The sequence below is a fragment of the Vanessa cardui genome, chromosome 14, assembly GCF_905220365.1.
Source record: "Vanessa cardui chromosome 14, ilVanCard2.1, whole genome shotgun sequence".
Classification (NCBI taxonomy): domain Eukaryota; kingdom Metazoa; phylum Arthropoda; class Insecta; order Lepidoptera; family Nymphalidae; genus Vanessa; species Vanessa cardui.
The window spans coordinates 3,756,053-3,783,102 of record NC_061136.1 but is presented as its reverse complement, the minus strand read 5'-3'; the positions used below and the strand labels follow the sequence as shown (position 1 = coordinate 3,783,102).

General features: G+C 31.6%; 1 protein-coding gene across 2 annotated transcripts in view; it reads right to left on the bottom strand.

Moving 5' to 3' along the window:
* LOC124535208 (neuropeptide F-like) overlaps window positions 1-13,031 on the bottom strand; it is a 38,717-nt gene extending 25,686 nt beyond the window's left edge. For both annotated transcript variants that reach the window (XM_047111329.1, XM_047111330.1), the window contains exon 1: window positions 12,953-13,031. The gene's annotated coding sequence lies outside the window, so the exon portion shown is untranslated. The remainder of the gene's footprint in view (window positions 1-12,952) is intronic.
* Window positions 13,032-27,050: the final 14,019 nt, after the last annotated feature.

Sequence of the window (27,050 nt, the reverse complement as noted above, 5' to 3'; positions counted from 1 at the left end):
GAAAGAGGAGGCCTTATCTCAGCAGTGGGAAATGTCCAGGCTGTTAATTTGCTTTACTACTTTACGAATCTTGGCGTATTGAAATAATTGGTGAATAAATCAACTACTTATATCCTGGAAATGACAGTTCTAAATGAATTGCAACTCTGAACTGATTATCATTTCCCTATCAACTTGAATATAATATAAAAAATAATAAGCCCTTGTTAGTACTCATTAAAGAGTTTTTAATATCGTATGCCTCATTCATCGAGTGGATAGCACGAAGTTAAAGTCTTGGTTTTAAATCTTAGATCGGCCCAATTAAAAAGTAATTGGCCTTTTCTAAGTAGCGCTCTAGGATTACAAAGGCAGTGTTACATTCCTTAGAACGTCAAGCACAACGTTCTACAAGACAGATTCACGTGTATAAAAACCTTTTACTAATGAATGTTATCCTAACAATAATTCAATTTGTGTTGTGTCGGGGTTTCCACTGGCCAGAAGACCATTTAGGTACGTGGTCACGTATCCATACCGGAAAACGTCAATAAGTAGAAAATATATCAAAGTAACTTTTCCACCCTGACATTTTAGTCAAGCTTCAAGATATCCAGAATATAATCTTTGACTTTTCATAAGCATCAAGGGTCTGTCTATAGTGGATTTGACTCTTGTTAGTCAAAACTCTAATAAGCCTTTTTTTCTATTGTAGTATCCCGATATATTTAATTACAAGCATAATGCATGATATTCAATTAATTGAACGTTAAGTTAACGAACCAATATCAGCTATCGAAACAGCAATTAAGCTACCATATATAAAAATAACAAAAGAACCTCAATGACATATCAATATGAGACGAAAATTGTAAATCCCGTTGTCTCCTGAGGGCACGTATCAATTGAACGAGATATTTTTGTGTTATTTATTCTTATGAAAATATAATATCATACATTCTGACCCTCGGAGACAGGTCAGGTGAGGTTGTGATCGCGAGCATTATCAATTTCACTTCATGCTTTCATATTCAATTTACATTTTATGTGGATTTATTTGACGTAAATTCGTTTCTTTTTATTATAGGTTCTCTTAAACTTACTCGTAAATAATCTGTCGAACTTCAAATACAAATAAATTCTTCAGGGGATTTGTTTTCATTTACAAATATATGTACCTATCATATTTCAATAGTTTGCTGAGATTGAAGCTGTATTCGAATTTCAAAATGGTAAAATTGTTGAGTAAATACTTTTTATTGACATTACAAATTATAAAAAAAAATTGTATCTGCTTATAATAATTATTGCCGATTTTAATTATGCAGGATATTCGAGATATTTGTTGAGTCAATCGAACTGTGTTTCGCCATATTCGAATCAACTGTTTTATAAAAGTAATACTGATATTTTTACAACTACACCTTACACTACTATACCTTTTGTTATACAAATAAACACACGTAGAACTTGTAAAAAGGTTATTTTCTAATTGTGCAGTTTCTGTCACTAAGTTAGTCGAATGGTACTTCTCTACTCCCGTCCAATAAATGGAATAATTCCAGCAATACCGTGTGGTGTACGGACATTAAATATGTATCATATTTAACTAGATATTACGCGCGTCTTTTCTCGCATAGAATATGAATATATTTACAAATTTACGCACTGCGCGCACTGGTAACTTTTGTCACGGTGACTGTTTCGTCACTCTTGTCGAGTCCATGAATATGTATGGAGGTGCGCGCACATTACGACCTGACATTTGTGTCTGAATCTGTACATATTCACGGACTTGACAAGAGAATAAGTCACCGTGACAAAAGTTACCAGTGCGCGCTAGTTCTAACTTAAAATATTACGTTGATGATTAGTATACAAAGAGGTGAGAATGTCCTTTCTCAGACTCTAAACTTTTTGTGTATTAATTTTTAGTAAAATCCATCCAGTAGATTTGGCATTAAAGCGAGACAGACAAACAGAGTTACTTTCGCATTTATAAGATTTATATGGATTATCATAGCTTAAGAAATACTCAGTCGATTTTGATGAAAGAGTCGGCGCTATCGTATAATATAACTAAATTTATTTGCCTGTTTAGCATTTTTAATTTAAAAAATAAGTTTAAAAATAATATTGACATCACAGACAGACAGAATAATTTTATTTATTTGTATAGAATCAACGTAACGAAATGTTTAAATTGACTTCAAACGTTTTCCATACATACGTTAATGGTTTAATTATACTCCAAGGGATTTACGCGTCGACTTTTGTATTATATTCGAACTCGTTATATTTCGCGAGCAACAAACTCGAATCGTAACGTTCATTGTTTTCCGATATTTATTTTTAATCTTCAAACGAAATCTTTGCTCATAATTATGATTCCATTGCGGTCTCAATTGTTTTTATAATTACTTTAATAAGTGTTGACTTTAAATTGTTTGCTTCTAGTAAGCTTTAAGAGAAGAATTTTAGAAACCGTCCACCGTCCTACGGAAGTAACTACTTAGTATTGTTATATTTGACGACCTCCGTGGTCGAGTGGTATGTACACCGGTTGTCATGGGTTCGCCACTCCGAGGTCCCGGCTGAGTCAATGTAGATTATCATTAGTTTTCTATGTTGTCTTGGGTCTGGGTGTTTATGGCACCGTCGTTGCTTTTGATTTTCCATAAAGCAAGTGCTTTAGCTACTTACATTGGGATCAGAGTAATGTACGTGATGTCGTCTCATATTAAAAAAAATCAGGTTTGGCAGGAGAGTGAGCCAGTGTAACTAGAAGGAACAGAATATATTAATTACCAAGTTTGGTAACGCGGTAGCAATTTAATAAATTATTTATATCTCTTACAGCAACTTCGCTTATGGAGGTGACCATTTACAATTAGATAGTCCATTTGTCCGTCCAATGTTTTAACAGTATTTTAATATGTCAATATTACCGATGGTAAAGCATTATGCAAGAATATCTCGAGTTGCCAAGTGAATACAATTAGTTACTATTCTATCTCTTACCAGGAATATTTCAAGTTGCTGTATATAGTTCGAAGGAAATCCCGTGATATATTAATTAGTTGATAACATTTACGGTAGTAGACATATTTAATATTATTCAAAGCAAAAACCTTTATTATGTAAAGGCCCTATTGTCACCACTGGTGATAGGAGTGCTGGTTAATTTTTTGAACTGGGATACAACGAGGATTTTCTGCTAGTAATCTAAAAACCATTTCGAGCGATCATCATAATTTTATTTAAAAAAAAAAAAAAAGTTAATTGAGTTCTATCAGTAGTATAGCTATGTAAGAAAGGGCTCCGGTCCATAGAAAAAGATTCGAGCCCTCACACCCTCTTTCCCATTACTCTTTAACTAATTATTACCCTTTACAATTATAGATACAAAATAAGAAATCTTGTGCGCAGGGTCATGATTTTCTAGCTTCAGAAGCTTAAGGTTTAGTTTAGAGGGCCCCCTGGACACCGGGGCCCTGGTGCATTGCACCACCTGGCCCTACGATAGCCACGCCACTGAGTTAAAAAAAACTACCGCCTATTATTATGTAGTCTAGACTACAAAGAATAAGTAAGTCAGTAGACTTCAAACGATTTGATCACAATGCACCTTGTCCTTTCCTTTTAATACAAAAAGACTCTTTTGATGCTTACCTAAGCAATGAGGTTTTAATATTGGTTCGTTAAACCCATCGAATGTACGCTTGGTGAAGACAGGAAACAATTGACTATATGGTATACCTTTTATCAAATATATTTGATGATGTAAAGGTCGTATGTAAATTGTACTCACTTTATGTATGTATGTATCAATATAAAAATATAAATATCTATAATATAGATTAGGTATACCTTGTTGTGTTCGAGTACAGTAACTTATGAATCTAGAAAGCTGAAATTTATAACGTAGGCTTATTTGTAAACCTTTAAGGCCTTTTTATAAATATTACCGTTTAAATCTGAACGGGCATACAAGATATTTATTCAACTATATATGTGTTTTTCTGGTACGAATTGACATAAATAAGATGACATTGCAGTTAAAATTGCGATTCAATCATTTGAAATCTATATGAATACTAAAATCATGATCAATCAGATTTAAATGATTGAAATAATTTGTTATTTTAAAAGAATATTAATTTCTATCAAATGAAGAATCTAGATATCTTAGGATATGTGAATTGGATTACACGATAATCAAGACTCAATTAACTACGAGAAATAGTTACTCAGAAAAATTGTAAAAGAGTCTTCGATTGACGAGACTTGTACTCGTAGAATCGTATTACTAATGGTACTCCGGTTACGGCAAAACCAGCGTGTAATATTATTCCGCAAAGGTGTTCTGTGTTCTTTGAATCCAATATATTGACACTCTTCCAAAACCTCACTGATACTTTTATATTATATATTATCTGATACATATCATAAATTTTGAGTATCTTTTTGTATTATTAAAAAAACGTTTTTTTAATAAATGCATACCTACACATTTTTTTTACAATATTTGCACGAGTGTTTGTTTCATCCTTTGGACCAATTTAAAAGGGATTCTTACTGATTGAGAGCTGATGTAATAAGAAGTAACTTAGGTAACTTTTGTTTTTAAACTAATAATAATAATAAAGTCACGCTGCATGTCCAAATACTAACAAGTACCGCGTACAGCCCTCAATGATTTATTTGTTAAATATCAAACGCACACAAGATCACGAGAACTGCTAGTCAAGTAAATAAATTTATTTTGCCAATTCTCACTGCATTTATTTATTTATATGTCATATGGGTCTGACAAATGGGCCTGATGGTAAGTGCTTACCACCGCTCGGCTGCAATTCGTATGACTGACTGATTCACATTGGTACTAAGAAATATTAGTCATTTCTAATATCATATTTTAACTAAGATGTTATGTCCCTTATGACTATAAGGCTCTCTTATCCTTGAAACCGTTATACAAAAATGTATTGTCTTTTCCTGATAAAAAGTATGAAGAGTTGGTAGACTACATAGTTAAGCTAATACATGTATTTTTGTCTGTTGCTCTTTCACGACCAAAACAGCTCAATCCTTAAAATTTATTATTTAAAATTTACTTTTAAACATAGCATCTAAATTGTACAAATATTTTTTAACTATAAAAATAAAATAACGTAGATTAGTTTACTACATTCAATGTCATCAAAATATATGAAATTCGAAAAGGTATTATCTATCTATATGGATAAGGATACTACGGTAATACCTGGTTCTAATAACACCTGAGAAAAAAGAGGTCGCATATTACGATATTTTTATACTAGCTTCGAAATTGTTTCCGTGAGATAGCCAAAAAAAGTTTATCAGCATTGTAACTAAACAACTAGAAATGTTTTTTTAAAAACATCACATACATTACTCTGATCCCAATGTAAGTAGATAAAGCACTTGTGTTATGGAAAATCAGAAGTAACAACTGTACCACAAACACCTACACGCAAAACAACATAGAAAACCAATGAACTTTTTCTACATCGACTCGACATCGAACCCGGGACCTCGGAATAGCGTACCCACAGAGGTGTACACAATACTCGACCAAGGAGGTCGTAAAAGAAGTAAATCGATTACGACCTCCTTGGTCGAGTATTGTATTGTAGTATTGGTTTAGATTTGGAAATGAATCCATTACGATGACAGTCAGAGTTAATGGCTACCATATAGGGTATTTATCATAAACTCAAACTCAAACTCAAATTCCTTTATTCAATATAAAAGCATTACACTTACTTATTGATTGTCAAATAAACACTACCACCGGTTCGGAAAAAGGAACACCCTGACCTGAGAAGAACCGGAAACTCAGCGGGTCTTTTTTTTCTGTTATTTTTTTTTTTTTTTTTTTGTCAAATTTATAAGGTACATAGTAGTATATGATTAGAAATAGCCAGGAGGCGATCGTTTCATTCCCAAGGTGTGCTATCAAACATAAACTCGCTAATTGTATAGTAACCTTTTGCACACAAGCGTTCCTTAACAATTTTTTTAAATTTGGCAACAGAAGCATTTTGAACGCTTTCTGGGATCCTGTTGTAGAAGCGTATACATTGCCCCACAAAAGAGTTACTGACTCTATGCAGTCGAGTAACAGGAGTAACAAGATTGTGTTTGTTCCTTGTACCAATGTTATGAGAATCACATTTTCTCATAAAAACATTAATATTTTTCCGTACATACAAAACATTACAAAATATGTATTGAGAAGCAACAGTCAATATCTTAATTTCTTTAAATCTATGCCTTAATGATTCCTTGGCTCCTAGGTTATAGATTGCGCGAATAGCCCTCTTCTGCAGCACAAATATAGTTTGGATAGCGGCTGCGTTACCCCAAAGCATAATACCGTAGGACATTATACTATGAAAGTAACTAAAATATACTAGTCGAGCCGTATCAACATCAGTAAGTAATCTAATTTTTTTGACCGCAAATGCCGCAGAACTCAGTCTACCCGCCAATCCGTTTATGTGGGGGAGCCACTGTAACTTGGCATCAAGAGTAAGGCCAAGAAATTCAGTTGTTTCAACTGGATCCATCGATTCCCCATTGATAAGTACATCGGGTTTTACATTTTGCACATTTGGTGTGCTAAATTTTACAATTTTAGTTTTTTTATTATTCAGTCTAAGATTATTTACGCTAAACCAATGTACTATATCGGACATAGCATTGTTTACATCGTCATACTGAACCTGTTTCCTATTAATTTTAAAAACCAAAGAGGTATTATCAGCAAACAATACTATATCATGTTTGTTCCCAACAAGAAAGGGCAAGTCATTTATGTATATGAGGAATAGAAAAGGTCCAAGAATTGATCCTTGTGGGACCCCCATACCAACTGACACCCCAGGAGACCTTGTCCCTTTAACGTCAACCCTCTGAATTCTATTGTTAAGATAGGAAGTCAGAAGGTCGAGTGCACATTCTCTAATTCCGTAGTGATATAGTTTCCTGACCAGAGTTTCATACTGAACACAATCAAAGGCTTTGGATAAGTCGCAGAAAATCCCCAAGGCATCCTGCGACCCCTCCCAGGCCTCATAGATATTTTTTATAAGTTCGATACCTGCGTCGGTAGTCGAGCGACCCCTCATGAATCCAAATTGTTTTCTGTGAAGCAGATTGTGTCTATTGAAATATGCTAATAATTGATTTAAAATAATTTTTTCAAATATTTTGCTGAGGGTAGGTAATATTGAGATAGGCCTATAGTTATTAGGATCTGAAGTGCTACCAGATTTAAATATTGGAATGACTTTACTATGTTTCATCAGGTCAGGAAATATACCACGCTGAACACAATCATTGAATATTATTGCAAGATAAGGTGCAATCACATCAATAATTGAGTTTATCACCTTTACAGAAATACCCCATAGATCAGCAGTTTTCTTGATGTCTAATGATTTAAATGCACAAATTATGATATTGGTGTTTACAGGGGTAAAATTAAATTTTGATTTGCATTCTCGTACATTTTCTTTCATCAATGATTCGGCAACAGCTGGAGAAGAAATAAGTAACCTAGTTGTAGAAACTGGTATGTCAGCAAAAAATTGTTCAAAAACTGAAGCAACTTCCCGTTCACTATTTATGACTTTATTATTATAATTTAAGTTTAATTCGGAGCTCCGATTACCACTTCTACCAGTTTCACAATTTATAACTTTCCAGGTCATTTTTATTTTGTTATGTGCATTCTTAATTCTATTTTTTATAGTTAAAGACTTAACCAGAAAGCACACTTTTCTAAATAATTTTGAATAGTTACTTACATAGTTGGCAAAAGTGGCACTATGATTGTACGTCCTTTCATTATAAAGCTCGTACATTCGTTGCCTACTTTTATGAATTCCAATAGTAGCCCAATCATTGAATTTCAAAAAGTTTTTTGTATTAACTGTTTTAGAAGTGAATATTGCATTAAACTTGTTTCTAATTAATTTAAATAGGTTATTATACAAAACGTTGGGATTATCACTAAGAGTTAGGTGAAGGAGATTGGCCATAATATTACTTCTAAACTTCTCAATACGACTTCTGGTCAAAGGAACAAACATTATTTTTTCACAATTGCTTATTTTATTAATATGAAAATTAAATAAAGCCTGTTGTCCACAGTGATCTGAATTTAGTTTATTAATAATCATTTTATTTTGTGGAATATGTGTTGCAAATATATTGTCTATGCAAGTTGCTGTGGAATCTGTTATTCTAGTTGGTTCTAAGAACAGATTTACCAGATTATATGAATTTAACAATGATCTGAATCTAATACTTGTGGTTGTATTATGCAGTAAATTTATATTAAAATCTCCACAAACAATAATTTCTTTATTACATTCAGATAATTTTGATAAAACATTTTCCAATACATTTTCAAACAATTCATATAATCCACTAGGGGGCCTGTATACGCATACAACAATGACACGCTCAAGCTCTGCACAGGCTATTTCTAAAGTTTGCTCAATAGAAAGGCTCACAATATCTTTACGTTCCTTAAATTTAAAGTGTTTACTCATAAGTATTAAAGAGCCACCGCGAATAGCTTTATTCCTACTGAACAAACTAGCCAACTGGTGCCCACTAAAGTTAAACATGACCTGATAATTCAGAAGCCAATGTTCAGTTAAACACAAAATATCAATATCATTACAGGTCAAAAATAATTCAATATCTAGGTCCTTCCCTAACATTCCTTGAATATTTTGGTGCACCAGGTTTACAATTTTATTATTAGTTATTTTCCTTTTCTTTTTATTGGCGTCTATGGTAACTATACTATTGGTGCCAGAGACTACCTCTATTGTCTTAGGGTTTAATTTAAATTACTTGGAACATATTCCAAAATATATGGTCTTGTATTATTATACTGCTCAATAGAAGCAGTTGTCTGGTCAACCAAACAGTTGGTTGATTTTGTAACAATAAAATATGATAGGGTGCTTGCTATCTGTCTCTTATAAAAATTTGATAGGTGACACCTATCACATGTCAATAAACATGAACTATTATTAATTATATTATTAATATCAATTAATTCAATTTTATTATTGATGTCATTTTTTGATACATAATAACTATTTGTCATTATATGTAACCTATTATTTAATTTAAACCTAATTGCATTTTCCTGTGGCATATCTTTAATATAAGGAAATGTGAACATTAATATTCTTTCTACATTTAAATTTAATAATTTAGTGTAATAATAATCAAGAATTTTTTTGTTCACATTTCCCCTTCTCCCAACTAGTATGATTAGTGTAGTAGAAGGACAATGAGTACAATTCAAAATACTATTCATTATATGTGAGTAACTTGCACCTGGCATACAATAATTTGTTACTAATTGTCCCCTACACATGTCATAATATAAACTTATGCAGTGAATGTGGAAACTGTATCTATCAATTAACATATATGACTATGTTGTGTTCCCTGAATCAACTTGGCTTTCAGTACTTTAATGAGTTAATGAAGCGGTTTGATGGAATGTTTTTAACTGTTATTAATCATAGTAAGTTTATCAATCATTCTCTATTATGATTCTGTTTGCTACAAAATAACACCCTGTAACCTCTCTGCCAAGACGTTTCGGAGTAATTTACACCTTACTTCGCTTTTAGATTTTGTTGAAATTAGATACATGCAATATTACCTCATGAAGTTTATCGTCGAGTACGAGATGAATTATAAATTAAGCATACAGAAAATCAGTGGTAACCCGCCTGGATTTGAACCCGCAATCCTCTATAAAGATCCTCGCTTTCTAGTCATTCATTTTATTTTATCAACGACACACATTATTGTCCGAAATTCGATACAATCCTAAGCCGAGTTTCGAATAAGGTCTTACTGAATTAAAGTATCAAAGTCTTTACATAAGAACAGTACTTCTATATAGATAATATAGTTATTATTACATTAAATGTATGTTATTATTATAGTTAAAGGCTTTAAAGACCAAACATATGAGATCACTACTAACATCGATAACTTTTCGTGATATTAATCTGTGTATTATCAGCTTGGTTCTGATCTAATATGATTTTAATGCGATTTAAATTTAAATACATGTTCATAGTTAGATAACTATACATAGATAAGATTATCTATCTTGTATATTTGAATTAAAAAAGTTTGTTTGACTTTAATCTAACCGTCCTTATGTATAAGTTATATTAAATACTTTTTTTATGATATAGTTTGGCGGACGAGCATATGGGTCACCTATAGACAATGACGCTGTAAGAAATATTACAATTCCTAATATCGTCAATGTGTCACCAACCTTGGGAACTAAGATACTATGTCCCTTATGCCTGTAGTTACACTGACTCACTCACCCTTCAAACACAACAACAATACTGAGTACTGTTTTTTAGCGGTAGAATAACTGATGAGTGGATGGTACCTACCTAGACGGACCTGCACAAAGCTCTACCACCAAGTAATACATTAAAAATATTAAAAATAGAAGAATATATTTATTGGGACGACTTATTTTTATTGGTTAATTAAAAGTAAACTAGCAACCTTTACTTTTACTTTTTTTTCCTTTCTTTCTTATTCTTTCTATTTTATACGATTTTATATAACATTTAAATGGGACGACTCCATTTTTGGTATTTACTGAAAAGGGAGCTAGCGACGTTTCTGTCTCGTTTTATAAAACCAGGAAACCTGCATGTGTATAATTTCATCGAAATTATGCCACATGTGCATTCCACCAACCCGAATTGGAACAGCGTGGTGGAATATCTTCCAAACCTTCTCCTTAATGGGAGCGGAGGCCTAAGCTTAGCCCAGCAGTGGAAAATTTACAGGCTTGCTACTTTACTGTTAATTTACTTCGAATGTATATAGGATTTTATCTATTAACTATTTTATTATTGTCATGTAAAATTAACAAGAGTTATTTAAGAATATAATTAATCAAATGACATTCACAGTGAAAGAAGTTTATTTTTTTGTATATGTCATTCAGTGAAACTGTCAGTTGGCAGAAATTTGTTCACATAGACATATTTCAGCTACGACGCGAATTATAGTAATTACACATGTAATCCTTCATCATTAATAACTCCATATATTCGTGACAACCTCTTAATTGTGGGAGTCGTCATGTTAAGAGTTTATACTCTTACTAGACCCATTTTATAATGGGACTAGTTATGAAGATTTACATGACGAATCGGTTTGGAATAACTTGCGAAAGCTAGTCGTGTGAGAAAGAAAGTGTTATAAAAATCACGATTGTGGATTTCGGACACAGAAGTTATGTAAAAAGTTTTCGTCTTTCCAATAGATTGCTACGTAATAGAGTTTATGAGTTTTATAATATTTTAAAAACTAATTACTTACAATGTTTTATTTATGTTATTTGTAAATAAGAATTCATAAAATCTCTATATATTTATTAAGATGTTTCCCCATATTGTAAATATCCTGGATATTTAAATAGTTTGTTATGATGATCTGATCAACAGAGTTAATGATACATTACTCTCTCAGTTATTACGTCAGTTTTTTTTTTTCAGATTAATTACAATTTTTTTGTTGCTACTCTAAAAATAAATGAACTTTAATAAATCAGAACCAATTTTCAGAAAACGTAGTTGCTTCTCTAAAGAGAGTTATTTACATTTCGATTTTTTAAGGGATCAAAGGTTTCAATAAAATAATGTTTAATATATAAAATTACGTAGAATTTTAAGTTTTAAATTTCCAAGAAGTGGTCACATTTAATCGATTATTAAAAAAAACTCGATTATATTAATATTAATATTAATACTTAATGAATTTGTCTACATTTATACGGCTTCTGTTTAAAAAACAACAACTTTTTTTCTCATCAGTAATTATTGCGAAACTTTTAAAATAATTCTGATCACAAACTTTAAAATTCCAGAGAACTCTCTATCCGAATCGAAGAAACTTCATAGTAAACCAATGACGACTATAAATTAATTGGGTTGACAGTTATTTAAAACTCTATTTTTTTTAAAAGTTCCAACTATATAATTCCCAGGAGCATTTATAATAGCACACCAATCCAGGTGTTCGGAATTGGAAGACAGTATATCAATTTAATACCGTTAAAAGTTATAATCTAAGTATTGTATAAATTATACTCTCTGAGGATTTGCTACGTGCAAAATTAATTTTGACCTACGCCTAACATTAGCATATAACGCGAATTAAGAAATTAATTAGTAGCTGCAATAATACAATGATAGCTACTATAAAGGGATACGATATTATTGTATACGTTACTATTACGAGTATAGTTTCATTCAAATAATTATATTAATTTATATAAAAGTACTGGCAACTTTTTTTGAACTACTTAAATTCTTTCTTAACTAATTTTCAACCTTCATTCAACACATTAAGGATATATGAATATACTTTTAGTTATTGCCGAATGTTGAGTTATTTATTTATCGATCAAATAAGTTATCAATATTATTTAACGCCTGTGTTTATTATTTTAAATAAAGAATAATCACGCGAATCATTTTTTTTATTATTTAAAATATTTTTTTTTTTGTAAAATTATTATTAAAATTTCAATTTTTTTTTTGGTTTAAAAATTGACTGACCACATAGATTACTTGCATGCACGCAAAATTGCTAGAAATATCCAATGTTTTGTAACAATATTAAAAAAGTCTGTGACTTTATTAAATTTATAATGTAAAAATAAAAAAAATATTTTTTTTTTAGAATAGTTTTTAGGGAAGCCTGCTAATTTTATTAAACATATTCACAATCTATACTGAAAAATTCGATTTAAAAAAAAAAGAAGTTGAAAGTAACAAGACCAAAGAGATCTGCAAATAGAACTCTTTACAAAATATTTCGAATTAAGAATAATTCTTTTTTTAAATTTAAAACTTACCTCGTAACGTTCGATCGGGAGCGAATTTGAAAGTTAGGAGCGCGTAGTGCAACAAGTTCTGGTACGAGCGCGTCGCTCGCATTTATAGCAAGCTAGGGCGGGCATAGGGCGGAGCTACGCAGGCGTAGCCATAATCAAGTACCGTTAATAACTTCTATGACTGAATATGCTTCTGGTTTGATCTTAATGTGGTCAAAAAAGCTTTATGAATGTTACATAATTTTAAATTTTGACACAAACGTTTCTTGCTTTTTTGAATTTCGAATGCAGTTGTAGAGAGAATAATTATTTTTAAATATAAGAATCAGTTGTTATTTGTTTCGCGAACACTATTTATGCTTATTATTAAAGTTTCATTACCATTATTTGATACATAAATGTATTTTACGTATGTCATTACATACGTTAAAGTACATCGTACACATTATATTATACATACACACAAATAAGACAAGATAAAATATAACCTAGAATCAATGTTTTGGCACAGACGAAATGAAGATTTGTCGCAATTTTAAAATATTTTAGTTATAGACTAAATCAAAAACATTAAAACAAAACATAATATTTCGTACACAACCTATTGAATGTACCAAATATATACGACAGGATTTTCTTCCCGGAATAAGTACAGTCACCATTAAATCAATCAATCCTAATTATTCCCTCGAAAGACAAGGTTACTAGGATAAATCATTAAATATTCATAAATGCATTTAGGGTCTTAAATACTTTATATAATTGTAGTGTAATGTATTTAATGGGACCCTATTACTGTTCCTTTACCCAAAACTATGTTCTTACTAATTACCGGCCTTTGCTAAACTTTATCGTCTTTACAAACTTGAAACGATGTGATTATAGTATTACTTAATTTAAAATATTTCTATGTTTAATAAAATATGATGACTTCAATCGAGAAATTAAATAAATTCTAAGAAACAGGATATATTTTATATTATTGAATAAGTAGGGCCGCAAATGGAAAGCTTTAAGAAATGTGGTCGCCACGAGCCATGGACAAAAAAAAAATGGACATATTACACCAAGTTTGGTGTTGCGTTACCACTACGTATCCAAGATTATTAGGCTATATTAGGCTATTCAATTTTTGCCACCCCTACTAGGTGATATTTCTATCAGTTACTAGATTATTTTTCCAAGCCGCTATGTAGTGACGAGTATACGGATTACGGACGTAATGTGTATACATATAATTATAAGTATTTTTTTAATTCTGTAAGATAATAATAAGTTCTAAAGCATAATAGAGTATTCTCCGTCGCACATAAGTAAATCATAAGAAAGTAATTCTCTAAGAGTTGAGGTTGAATAGAAAGGAAAACGAAGCGAGAAAAGCGATTTTTTCAAAGTACAAACCGAGATGTTTTTTTTAGTTTTTATTTTTTACGTAAAATAAGTTCCTTACCACGACCACATGCTAAAAAAAGCTGAACCAGCTTACCGAAAAGATAGTTTAAGATTCAAATTAATATACATAAATGAATATATATTAAGATATTAACAAAATGGATTCGAATGGATTTTTTTATGGTATAGGTTGGCGGACGAGCATATAGGCCACCTGATCGTAAGTAGTCACCATCACCCATAGACAATGAAGCTGTAAGAAATATTAACTATTCCTTACATCGTCAATGTGCCACCAACCTTTGAAACTAAGATGTTATGTCCCTTGTGCCTGTAGTTACACTGGCTCACTCACCCTTCAAACCGGAACACAACAATACTGGGCTTGCACAAAGCCCTACCACCTACCACCGAGTAAAGTACCTAATTCTTATTACTAATAAATGTGACATGACAATTTAATGTCAATTTTATTTAATTGTTGTACAAAGGAACCCCCTTTCCTTTATGCAACACTACTTTGACAATTAATCGTGACTGAAACTAAATAGTCTTGATATTTGAATAGCGACGATTGCAATGTTACTAAAATATTACCTTAAGCTGAAGTATGCTAATTAAGAGTTATCTAGTAAGTGTATAGTTATTTCGGTTTGGTCCCAACATTTTTTATTGTATTTTTCTTTATTTGTTTCTCATGTAAGTGATCTTCTTGTAAATCTTTTTGAGAAATAAAGATCTTTTTAAACTAAGAGTTATACTGAAGCCTTATACTGCATAAGTATGATACAAAGATGTTACATTAATTATTATTTATAATTGAAAATGAATACAAGGTTGTCTTAATTTAGAATTAAATCTAAAGCTGCTTCAAAGAGTCCACATTAGAGAAATGAATAATCTTCTTAACAGGAAGTACACAAAAAGACAGAACTCATTTTCATAATTAACGTTTTAATTATTTCAACATTTCGACGTCACGTTGACATTCTCAATCCATATACAAAAAAAACTTCCTTTTTTAATTGCAAAAGTAAACATTCATAATGTTTTTAATGGATAACAATTAAATAAAAATATATTATTATTATTAGCTGCCACCCGCGGTTTCGCATGCGTTTCGAATCGACACGTGTTAGGTATGGTAGGTAAGTAGTAAGTACTAGTAAGTACGTGTAGGTAAAGTAGACCATCGATCATTCCTTGAAGTTAAAGTGACTTCATACCATATTTCATGACATTCGTTTCAGCGGTTTGGTCGTGAAACTTTCACATCTAATACTAGTAGTCGCCTGTGGCTTTGCTCGCGTTTTAGGGTGTTGGTTGTCATGGTTATTCCATGGTCGAGTGGTGTGTACACCGGTTTTCATGGGTACGCCACTCTGAGGTCCCGGGTACGATTCCCGGCCGACTCGATGTAGATTACCATTAGTTTTCTACGTTGTCTTGGGTCGGGGTGTTTGTGGTACCGTCGTTACTTCTGATTCCCATAACACAAGTGCTTAAGCTACTTACATTGGGATCAGAGTAATGTATGTGATGTTGTCTCATATTTATTTCAGATTTCGATAAAGATTTCGGTTTTACGCAAAAAAGTAGACTATGTCTTTCTTGTAGTTCCAGTTTTCTTCAACCGTAATTTTATCAAATTCGGTTCAGCGGATTTGTCGTGAAAGAGCGACAGATAGACAGACAGGCAAAGTTACTTTCACTTTTATAATATTAATATAGATATAGATTAGTATAGATGGACGAATGAAATAAATTATGTTAACTTACATGAAACATTTGTCACATCTTTGTACCAGTTACACTGGTAAAAAAATTTAGTGAGTTCCATTTAAAAGAGAACACAATGATGAAAGAGTTGTCTTAAATTTTCGCGATTATTACACATTTAAATAAAACTATTTATAACGGATGAATCGCGTATATTAATTATTTTTAAACATCCCGACGTTTCGAGCACTTTGCAGTGTTCGTGGTCACGGGTAGACCCGTGACCACCGTTATAATTAGTTTTATTTAAATATGATGAAAGAGACTAAGTTTTTGGTAGAACGCATATGTGATAAATGGTCGTTACCTACCCAGTGAAGGATTACATTACACCACGGCTTTGTGGTTAAAGTGTGCCACCAAGTAAGTAAATAATTCCACGAATTTTATATAATTCCTGCAATAAACGTATGCAAAAAAAACGTAATTTAAATGTTAAAGTGTTTTTCAGGAATTTGAATATTTCGGATAGCCAGCCATACATTGAGTGTTATTTTATTGAACACTAGTGGTTTCGCTTGGTTGTTTTTGTATAAATTACTAATATTCTTATGATTTGCGAAAATTTAAATTGACATAAATCGTAATTTTAACTTTGTGAATTCGAAAATTGGATGTCATACCTAAGTATATGTTAGCTGAAAAAATTATAATGTTTATAAAAAACATATAAAGTTGCCTACTAATGTCCCTCTGGACAAATGCGTCCTCTTCCTTTTAAGAAGGTTTTGAGCTTTCTTCAACACGCTGCTCCTATGTGGGTTAATGGATACACATGGCAGAGTCATGTGCATTCCATATGATGTTTTCCTTCACCGCCAATCAAGAACTATGAATAAAAACTAAGCACATGAATGTAGTTGAACAGTCCTGCATTTTGAACTCAGAATCATTCGTTAAAATTCTGGGCCTGGGCCAACCCGACTCTAAAACAATGGCTACAAAATTATAATACAGGTGTACCGTACGAAACTTCTCTGAAAACATTTTATTCATCAAACAATGAATTGATAATTGCTTAATATTGTCAATCGTCAATTAGAAGTCCTAATCAAATATTATAACTGATACCAATAGTTTTAAACTTGTGGCTTGTATAATTTAAACTATGTGAGTTTTGCATGTGTTTCAAATAACTTTACATACGTTAAATTAAGTAATACAAATATATATCTTATCATTTGGCTTACTATATCTCCTTCCGTCGTTTCTCAATTCTAATCTTTTATTATACCTACTCGATGAATATGAGTACAGATTATTGGTAAGAAAGTAGAGAGACGATCCCAATGCGCCACTTAATGGTATGTTGTAAATATAAGTGGTACAAATCTTACACCTGAATTTAGTTGAAAGGTAAGCAATTAAAGCCGGATAATTACGACAAAAGATAGAGATGTAAAATTAAGAAATTCAGTTCAACGCCAACTGTTCAATTATCGATATACAGTGAAACTTGTTTAAGTGGGACCTGGATAAGTGAAATACCTCCATAACTGGAACTCATGCCGCGGTCCCATCACTTTGGCATTGAATTACCTCTGTTAGTGGGACGAAGCAAACCTCTATAACTGGGATTTGTTATTTTGTTTTATCAATACAATAACCTCTACAAATGAGACAGCAAGTAATTTTTTTATGCCTAAACTTCTGTAACTGAGATAACATTGTTTTGTATTTTTACTAACTTATTCTTTTTCTACCCGCAAATTCCGCACTTAACTATGTATGTAATTTGAAGTATCAATGACCCAAGTTTTTGTTTTGCTTTACTACCATAAAGGTGTTTATTTGCAAAATATCAAAGCGCACCTCTATATCTGAGGCAGATATTTATTTATACCAAGGTATCTGAGACACTGGGTTAGTGGAATACCTCTATTAGTGAAACAACATTGCAGTTCCCTTGAAGATTCACTGAAACCTGGTTAGATTCACTGTAATTGACTTTCATTATTTTTACTGGTATAATTTAAAAAAAATAGAAGAGTACTTAGACTGACCAATATATGTAGATAGAGAGGACAAAGGAAACAGGATAGAGACAAAACAAGGAACAGAGGAACATGAGTACGGACAAAAATGAAAGCTTATTTTGTGACGCCTATTATTAGCAGCCTAATTAAGTCATAAAATAGTCGATAATCGTTACATTTTAGTGTATATGCATGCATATGTTCACGAAGATAATTAACATCGTCATCGATTGATCTTAAAATTAATATTTGGCGATCAGGATGTGAAAAGTTTTTGGATCTTGTGTCATATTTTCCATTCAGAGTACATCCTCTTTCTCATTTTTAACAACAATCTATTCATACTTTGTCTTTCTAGTTCTTTGTTTGTGTATTATTATATTCTGGTAAGTGAGGCAGTGTCTGACTCAAGAGACAAAACATTGTACTGCCCAAGTTGGTGTCGCATTAGCCAGTACGGATAATGACGATTAGATGATCTATTTTCCAATCCACCTACCGATAACATAAAAGTATCCTAAGATTGCCCGAGTTCTATGTATTAGCTGCAATGTGTTTGTACTATTAAATAACAATGTAGCTTAAATATTAAAAAAAAAACATCCTATTCGAAAAGATAATCGACTTCGTTTGAGGGTTTTTGTAATGTTAATATCTAAATACACATGTTAACACTAATATATATTTACCAAGTGTGGGAAAATGGGAAAATAATTTTGTTACAATTCATTTATAAAAAAGTGACTAATTGTTAAGCTGTACTATAAAAAGACTTAAGAAAGTTAGTATTATACAAATGCGTTAAATAGGAATTGGGATTTCCATTAAACGCACAATGCACTCGAGGCTTTGTTTCCTTCATTAAGAAATACGTCACGAACGCATTCGCTATAAAATCTTTTAGTAAAAGTTATAAAAGGCACGACAAAACGTTTTCTATACATATAATAAAATTGTATCACTTTATATGATGAATATCTTTGAAGTGGTTTTCTTTTTGTGGTTTCGTGTGCAGTAGTTGGAAGTAATAGAAAGAAAGAAAAGTAATAAGTAATCTGTGTGCAAAGTAATTTTAAATATAGTTCCTGATGAACAGAATGACGATGTACTTTTGGAAGGCAGATTACAAATTTTAGTGACGTATTGTCTATTGTTTGTTATCACTATTTCAAGGAACAAAAATTATATTATACATTTTTATTCATGGATAAAGTTCACATCAGAATTGATGTTTCCAAATAAAATTGTGGTAATAGCACTTTGGTTTCGAAGAACTTACTACGCATTTCTCTAAAAAAATAAAAATGATCAGTTAATAATAATCAATACCCCATTTGGTTTGTAAACCAATTATATACAAAATCAAAATATATTTTATTCAAGAAGAGCAATGTTGAATTGTTGTTTTACAGCATTCAATTATGTTTAAAGTTCCGGTTGCAGCTTTGCGTGTAGATCCTGCCATGAAGAACCGGTATACATATCACTCACACTGAGTGATATAGATTAATAAATAAAGCAATTGAATTATTACTAAAAAAAAATCGTATTTTACACAACGTCCTAATATTTTAAATTAACATGGTTATTTTTATTATTGCAGTTATTAATTACGGGATATTACCATGATATTTATTTTATCCGTTGGAGCTCGTTACGTATGTCTTGTGTCGTGAACAAGACATTCGAAAGATAATGTCGAAATATCGAGACCAAAAACATTATAAATATTCCGTAATTAATAACTGTAATCCGAATATTTTCACAGGATTTCTGTCTATGATCTATTCATTTACTCTGGAATAATTATTCTAATCCCATGTAATTGTAATTTCTTATTAGTTTAGTTAAATAAAGAACTACTAATGCCAGAACAAAATATCATCTTAGAATCTGCTACAATTAGAACGCGCTCTAGTCTATATTGGTTTATAACACTATGATATATTATTAACTAATCTAATAAATTCTAATTAGATTAGAATCTACATCACATTTATTCAGACATATAAATTTTCCGTTTCAACTATTTTAGTTAAAATTCGATTCATACTTCAAAATCAGCTTTGAAACCCGCTTCGAAAACATCCCGGGGTGGAACACTCATGGGATTAACCTAAAAAACCAATTATAGTTTGCCGACTTTTCAAACTATATCGAGTTGATATTTTTAATTAATGTATTACATTTAATTCTGCTAATAATTATATGATTTTCTAATTTACACTTGTCTCCCTAAGGGTATGGCTTAAGGTCTGATAATAGGAGGAAGATAATTTAAAATAGGTCTACCGTACTAAGTGCTGCAATCATTACATTTAAATGTATATTTCAGACAAATTATAAATATCGGCATGCATTTTCAGAGCAGATTATATAATGTTGTGTGCCATTTTTATAGGCTTGTACAACCGTGAGAAAGGTTGTATTTCTATCTCATTCTTACAATAATTTAATCTTGATTATAGATTAGAATATGATAATATTGTAGGCACATCAATTTAAAAAACTCTAGTATTAAGGAAAAAGAAAAGGAAATAAAAGCAAACAGTTGAAGTAATATTGTTAACAGTTGCATGAATAAATTTTGTCAAATTTCAGCAATAGACCATTCAACTGGCTTAAAATTCAATTGCAAGATTCACCAGCATACTATTGCATAATATTGCAAAAATTTTATGTTCTATAGATCTATTTGTTTAAATAAGTGAAGTACCACTGAGATATTATTCGTCACGATAAGTCTGATCGACTTGACATTTATCACAGTTACTCCTTTCGCGACATAGACACTTCTCGGTCTTTGGAAATGATGATTGTTTTGGTTCCAGGGACGGAGATAATCTACTTTTGTTATTGCACCTACCTCTTGGTTAAAATTGAGGTGAACGTTTATTTGCTTTAAAGTTTCATAAATTTCGATGTAAAGCCAGGTTCAGGTAGTTCACAGTAGTATTTGATAGTTATGTGTGACCAACGTATCACAATTATTCGCTTATCTATAATTGTTCTTCAGGTGATTTAAAGCTTGATTCGTCATGTTGCCGCTGCTCTAATGTGTATTGGAGGCACATGTTACACCACAGAACATGACATGAAAATCATGAAATGTCAGTCCTTTCTTTTATTATATATACTATATATTGTTTTTGCCACATTTTTTGAGTAATAAGAACTCGGAATGGTAGTGGACCTATTGGTCAGTGGTTACTACAGCCCATAGCCACCAGCACGGTGAAAAAAGCATATCCTACGTAGATAATGCACCACTGACCTTGGGTACTAAGATGTAATATCTCTCGTGCCTGTAGTTATGATGGCGCATGCATCTTTCAAACTGGAACATAGCAATACTAAGTATTTCTCTTTGTCGTTAGAATATATAAAGGGTAGGTGGTACCTACCCAGACAGGTTTGCACTAAGCCCTACCTTCTAGTAAGTAATTTTCTGCTATTTATTTCTACCTATCATGAAGATATGCCTACAGATTGAAGCCTTCTTATTTTCCTTTCATATAAATACAAATATGCTATACTGTACCAAAGCATACAATGATAAAATAAATGTTACAAAAATCCAGTTTCATCTCCATCTTGATCTTACTCTTACCTTACATCTTGTCTATTAATAGTAATGATGAACGAATTTGACAAATTAACAGTAGGTATATCGAAACAAAAGTTTGTTGAAATGAAAGGTAAGTTCTGAGAAAGGCAAGCAAGAATCATAAAGGCAAGAAATGAATCCGATAAAGGAATATAATATGAATGTTGGAAACAAATACAATCAGTGTAAAACCTTACGTTTAATCAGTTAAAAGGTACCTCTTCACTAATGTTCATGGTAGCGCCGAAAAAGATAAGTATTAATGCACCATTTTATTTTAACTCTCTGTAAAAAGTTCGTAACCATAGAAACAATTCTGAAAAAATAAATAAACGAAATAGTGGACTTATGGAATAAGGATGCATTTTCCTAAGAATACATTTAATTGTATGAACACATTTCAATCATGATAAAAATAAATAAATATAAAAATGTAAGGGCTTAAATCCCGTGGTCCTGAGATTTTCCCTTAAATATGGAAAAATCGAAGAGTACCTAAAGGTCTGATGATCTTGCATTTGAACTCCATCCGCTCTGTATATTAAAGAGTTTTTTTTTAATGAATAATTATATAACATTAGTTGTTGCCCGCGGCTTTGCTCGCGTTTTAGGTTGTTGATGATTATGTGTCAGGCAAAAAAGTAGCGTATGTCCTTAATTGGATTTCAAGTTTGCTTCACACCAAATTGCATCAAATTCGGTTCATTGTTTTTGTCGTGAAAGAGCAATAGGCAGATAAACAGAGTTACCACATTTATAATATAGATCAGTATAGATAGTATAAATTTTAAAATAAAAACTTTAAAAAAAAGATTTATTTTTCTAAAATCAAAAGAGTTTTAATATATGCCGATTTACGGTTTCAATGCAAAAAATGATTTCTAAAAATAAAAGGTATGTACATATTTATATCGTGATATGCCTATAAAATGTTCTAAAATTATAAAAGCACTTAAATTCACTGTAAACCTAAGGTGAGCTTGTAAGATATATAAAAATAGAAATGGTCCCAAGAGCCCTTTCTGTCACTCCACACGTCATCACGTTATGTCTACTCTTGCTAAGAAATCTTAAATTGTTTTTGTTTCTTTGGCAAACATATAAATCGTAAATAAACCCACATCTAAATCTAAGTAGCTAATCACATTTGAGTTTTATTTTTACAAGAACGTTTCTTTATCTGAAATAAGGTTTCTCTCTGAAATACTAAATCATCTTTAAATTCCAAGAAACAATCGAAAGATTTAGAATCTTGTTATTGAGATAAAATAAACAACAAAACATATCTATTAAATCATTAATTTAGTTACATTATAATTAATCTTATGAAACATTTTAGTAACGAGTATACGTCATACATCATCATCATATCGAGACCTGAAAAAAGGCGCAAATTTCCTGTTATTATTTCACAAAAGTTAATCCCTAACCAAATATTACGTATGCAGAATATGACGAATTACCGCAGATTGAAATAACTCGCATATATCACAGGAAATTCTATATAATCGAGAACCGATAGTTATGCATCGATACTTTCCACCCACTCGATCTACTCATTTTAATTAATCAGCTTCGCATACGTGCTGTTTAACTGCGATTCGCGGTAATTGAAGAACACGTTTACAGATGTTACGGGAATTCACATAATATCGGTTTTTAGCCGAAAAGCCGTTTTATATAATTGTTACATTGTATATATTGATGTTTTTACATTAATTTGTAAAATATTGGTTAATAAATGACATGATATGGTAAATAATTGGTATGCCTCTACAGCGTTAATAAATTGTTGTCAATCAAGATAGAATGTTTCATCAATTCTTTATACTGACATCCGGATAATATTAATGTGTTTTATCACATAAAGTATAGTGTAATATTCGTGTTTATATTGTGATCTGAGGTGAAGGAACACATCGTGAAGATGCACAAGATTATTCGAAAGTATTATAAATCTCCTTTAGAATAGAGTATGTCCTCGTAGATGATATTTTTCAGATTACTTTTACTGTATTACTTATTATATATTACCACCCACTCATCGTTTGTTCTACCGCTAAGCAACAATAATTAGCATTGTTGTATTCCGGTGTGAAGGTAAAATGGGTCAGTGGAACTGCAGACACAAAGACATATCAACTTAGAAAATTGATTTTATGACCGTCCGTCCACCGCATTATGAAAAGGTACTTCGAATTAGCATTTTATATGACTCCGCATTGTAGCTTTATTAATTTGTTATCATTATTTTAAGCACGTTTAACTTTCATAATAATATATCGAAATATGTTTTATATATCCCACTATGGATTGTGAGTCAAGATGTTAACACTGCCTTTCTACTCATTATATTAAACAATAACTAATTTAATTCCTTCTCCTATTTATAATATGTATATTTTGTATCCATTCACGAACTCTTCTTCTATTTCATACATGTAAATAAGTTTACATACATACGGTTACTTGGCCCACAAACCTTTACCGGTTCCTTACGGAAAGAAATCCGCCAAATTTTTGTTCTTTTTATGCCACCCAACCTCTATTGGAAATGCCTCTGCTGGATGGTTGGTTTTCTACCATCATAGGAGGTAAAGCGCTATTGAATCGCTAGTGTGTTCTAATTTAACTCATAGGCTGTGCGTTTGGAATAACGTAAACCAAAAAAAATATGTATACAAATAATTTATTTATTTTTTGAAAACTGACTTTTAGCTAAAATCCTAATTTCTTTAATCACACGCTACATGAAAACTTCTCAGGAATAGAATCTGAACGTGATAAAGTAACAGATAGTATGTTTAATAAACATTAAACAGTTATTCTGACGACTTGTTTTTGCTTCAATAATTATGCATCTCTAACTAAACCAGAGTTGCGTACCATGTAAAATGTCACTGCAATAGTCAATATTAATTGAATGCCATTTACATAAGACCCTTTGACATTAGAAAAGCTATATAAATTACTTTAAAATGGTAACATATTTTATATCAAATAGGCAACACTATTTTTTTTCATGGTATAGGTTGGCGGACCAGCATATGGGCCACCTGATGGTTAGTGGTCATCATTACCCATAGACATTGACGCTGTAAGAAATATTAACTATTCCTTAAATCGTCAATGCGCCACTAACCTTGGGAACTAAGATGCTATGTCCCTTGTGTCTGTAGTTACACTGGCTCACTCACCCTTCAAACCGGAACACATCAATACTGAGTACTGTTGTTTGGCGCTAGAATATCTGATGACTGGGTGGTACCTACCCAGACGGGTTTGCACAAAGCCCTACCACCAATATATAAAATATATAATATTATAAGTGCTAGTCTTTCAAGGACTACCAAACCGAATTCGAAAAAATTTAGTGAAAAGCACGCTTGAACCCCAAAATAGGGCATTTTTACACCCAAATCTGACGATTAACTCCTTTAAGATGAGCGATGCGTGTGACAGTTAGTTAAATAGAAATAGTAGGTAAAATAGATTTTCTACTTTATCATCATAAATCCTCCTAATTTTAATTAAATTTACACCTGTAACTTTGGCATTTTTGGAAATAAGTACATTGTAAGTCCATCCTCAGCGAATAATGAAGACAAATCAAATCCATCAAATCAAAATATACTTTACTCAAGCACTTATGAATCGTCATTGAACTAACTATATTAAGTAAAGCTATCCAAATCCAAACCAACTTTTTGAATAAAAATAATTATTCTGTGTATTATTCCAAATTCAAAATTCAGAGACTATTCATAGCAAATATTTTAGTTCAGACATTTTGGTGTGAGGTTATAATTGCAAAAATATGCTAAATAAGTGGATTAACTGGAATCGTATATCATTCCAGTTTAGAAAGAATCCTGCGATTTCCTATTTAAAAATGTTTATCTTATGAAAAATAACATTATAGCGGTGCGGTAGCGGTTAACTTTTCAGGATTTTTTGGGATAAGCCAAAATAGATATTTGGTTATATAACAAAGAAAAATGTATGTGACTAATTAAAAAAAAAAACTATCACATGCTTATCGATCAACCCGCATTGGTTCATTTTGTGGATCAGAGGTACGCCTCCGTCTTCTCAACTGACAGGCCGTTACTTTTTTAGAATTAATGTAGGCGTATCTTCATCATTTTGTTTTAATTTTGTTAACAGACATTGCAAATTTTTCATCATTCTGAAACACAGCAGACATAACAGTAGTTTTGGGATTATATAAGACAGGTTAGACATCATAAATGCTGTGTTATATCATCCTAAGCCACATACAACAACAGCCTGTAAATTCCCACTGCTGGGCTAAAGGCCTCCTCTCCCTTTGAGGAGAAGGTTTGCAACATATTCCATCACGCTGTTCCAATGCGGGTTGGTGGAAGACACATGTGGCAGAATTTCTATGAAATTTGTCACATGCAGGTTTCCTCACGATGTTTTCCTTCACCGCTGAGCACGAGATGAATTATAAAGACAAATTAAGCACGGTGAATCATATTAAATCAGCGGTGCTTGCCTGGGATTGAACCCGCAATCATCTGTTAAGATGGACGCGTTCCACTGGGCCATCTCGACTCCTAATCCACATAATCAAGACAAATTTATAAAACTATGCTTCTATGTAGAATAATAATATACTATGAAATTCGCTAATATGTTATCTTTAAAATATGATCACCTAATAATGAACTATATTATTATGTTTTAATAGCACTTAACATTTCGTTTGCTATTGCTGTTTGCTAAAGTAATGTAACACAGATTAAAAATGAGTGCATTTATTATATGCAATCATACCCGAACAAATTATTTATTGCTATTTAATCCTTTTAATGGACTTAATATCAGGTAAGCCTGTAAACGTCATAGGCTGGTTCCGCCATGATTATGTAATTAATGATCTGTGGAAGCTAGATTAATCATGAGTTTTTATCACACTATAAGTGTCAAATTGTTTTTAATTAGGTACTGAAGCTGTCAGTGTTTCTTAAGTTTATTTTTTTAATTTTATTTTTCTCACCGACAAAATTATCTGCGTCCCGCTCATTTCAGTAGAATTTTAAATCGTCATAAGAGGGAAAGAAACAATTTAATAAGCACATGGAACTAAACAATTAAGTATTTATAAATTATCTATGCAAATTGCATTACAATATTATTTAATACTAAACACTTATCAAATTATTCTTATAAAATTGCGGCCGGGACAAAAAAGGAAACCCCGGAAACTTGATTTAAGTAATGGAAATATTGAAATAGGCTTTTTGCATAATTATAATTTGACAAAATCTTGAGGTAAAGAATTTGCTAAAAAAGGTAAACAATTTACGCCTACGTTTATATAAAATTAAGTAACAAT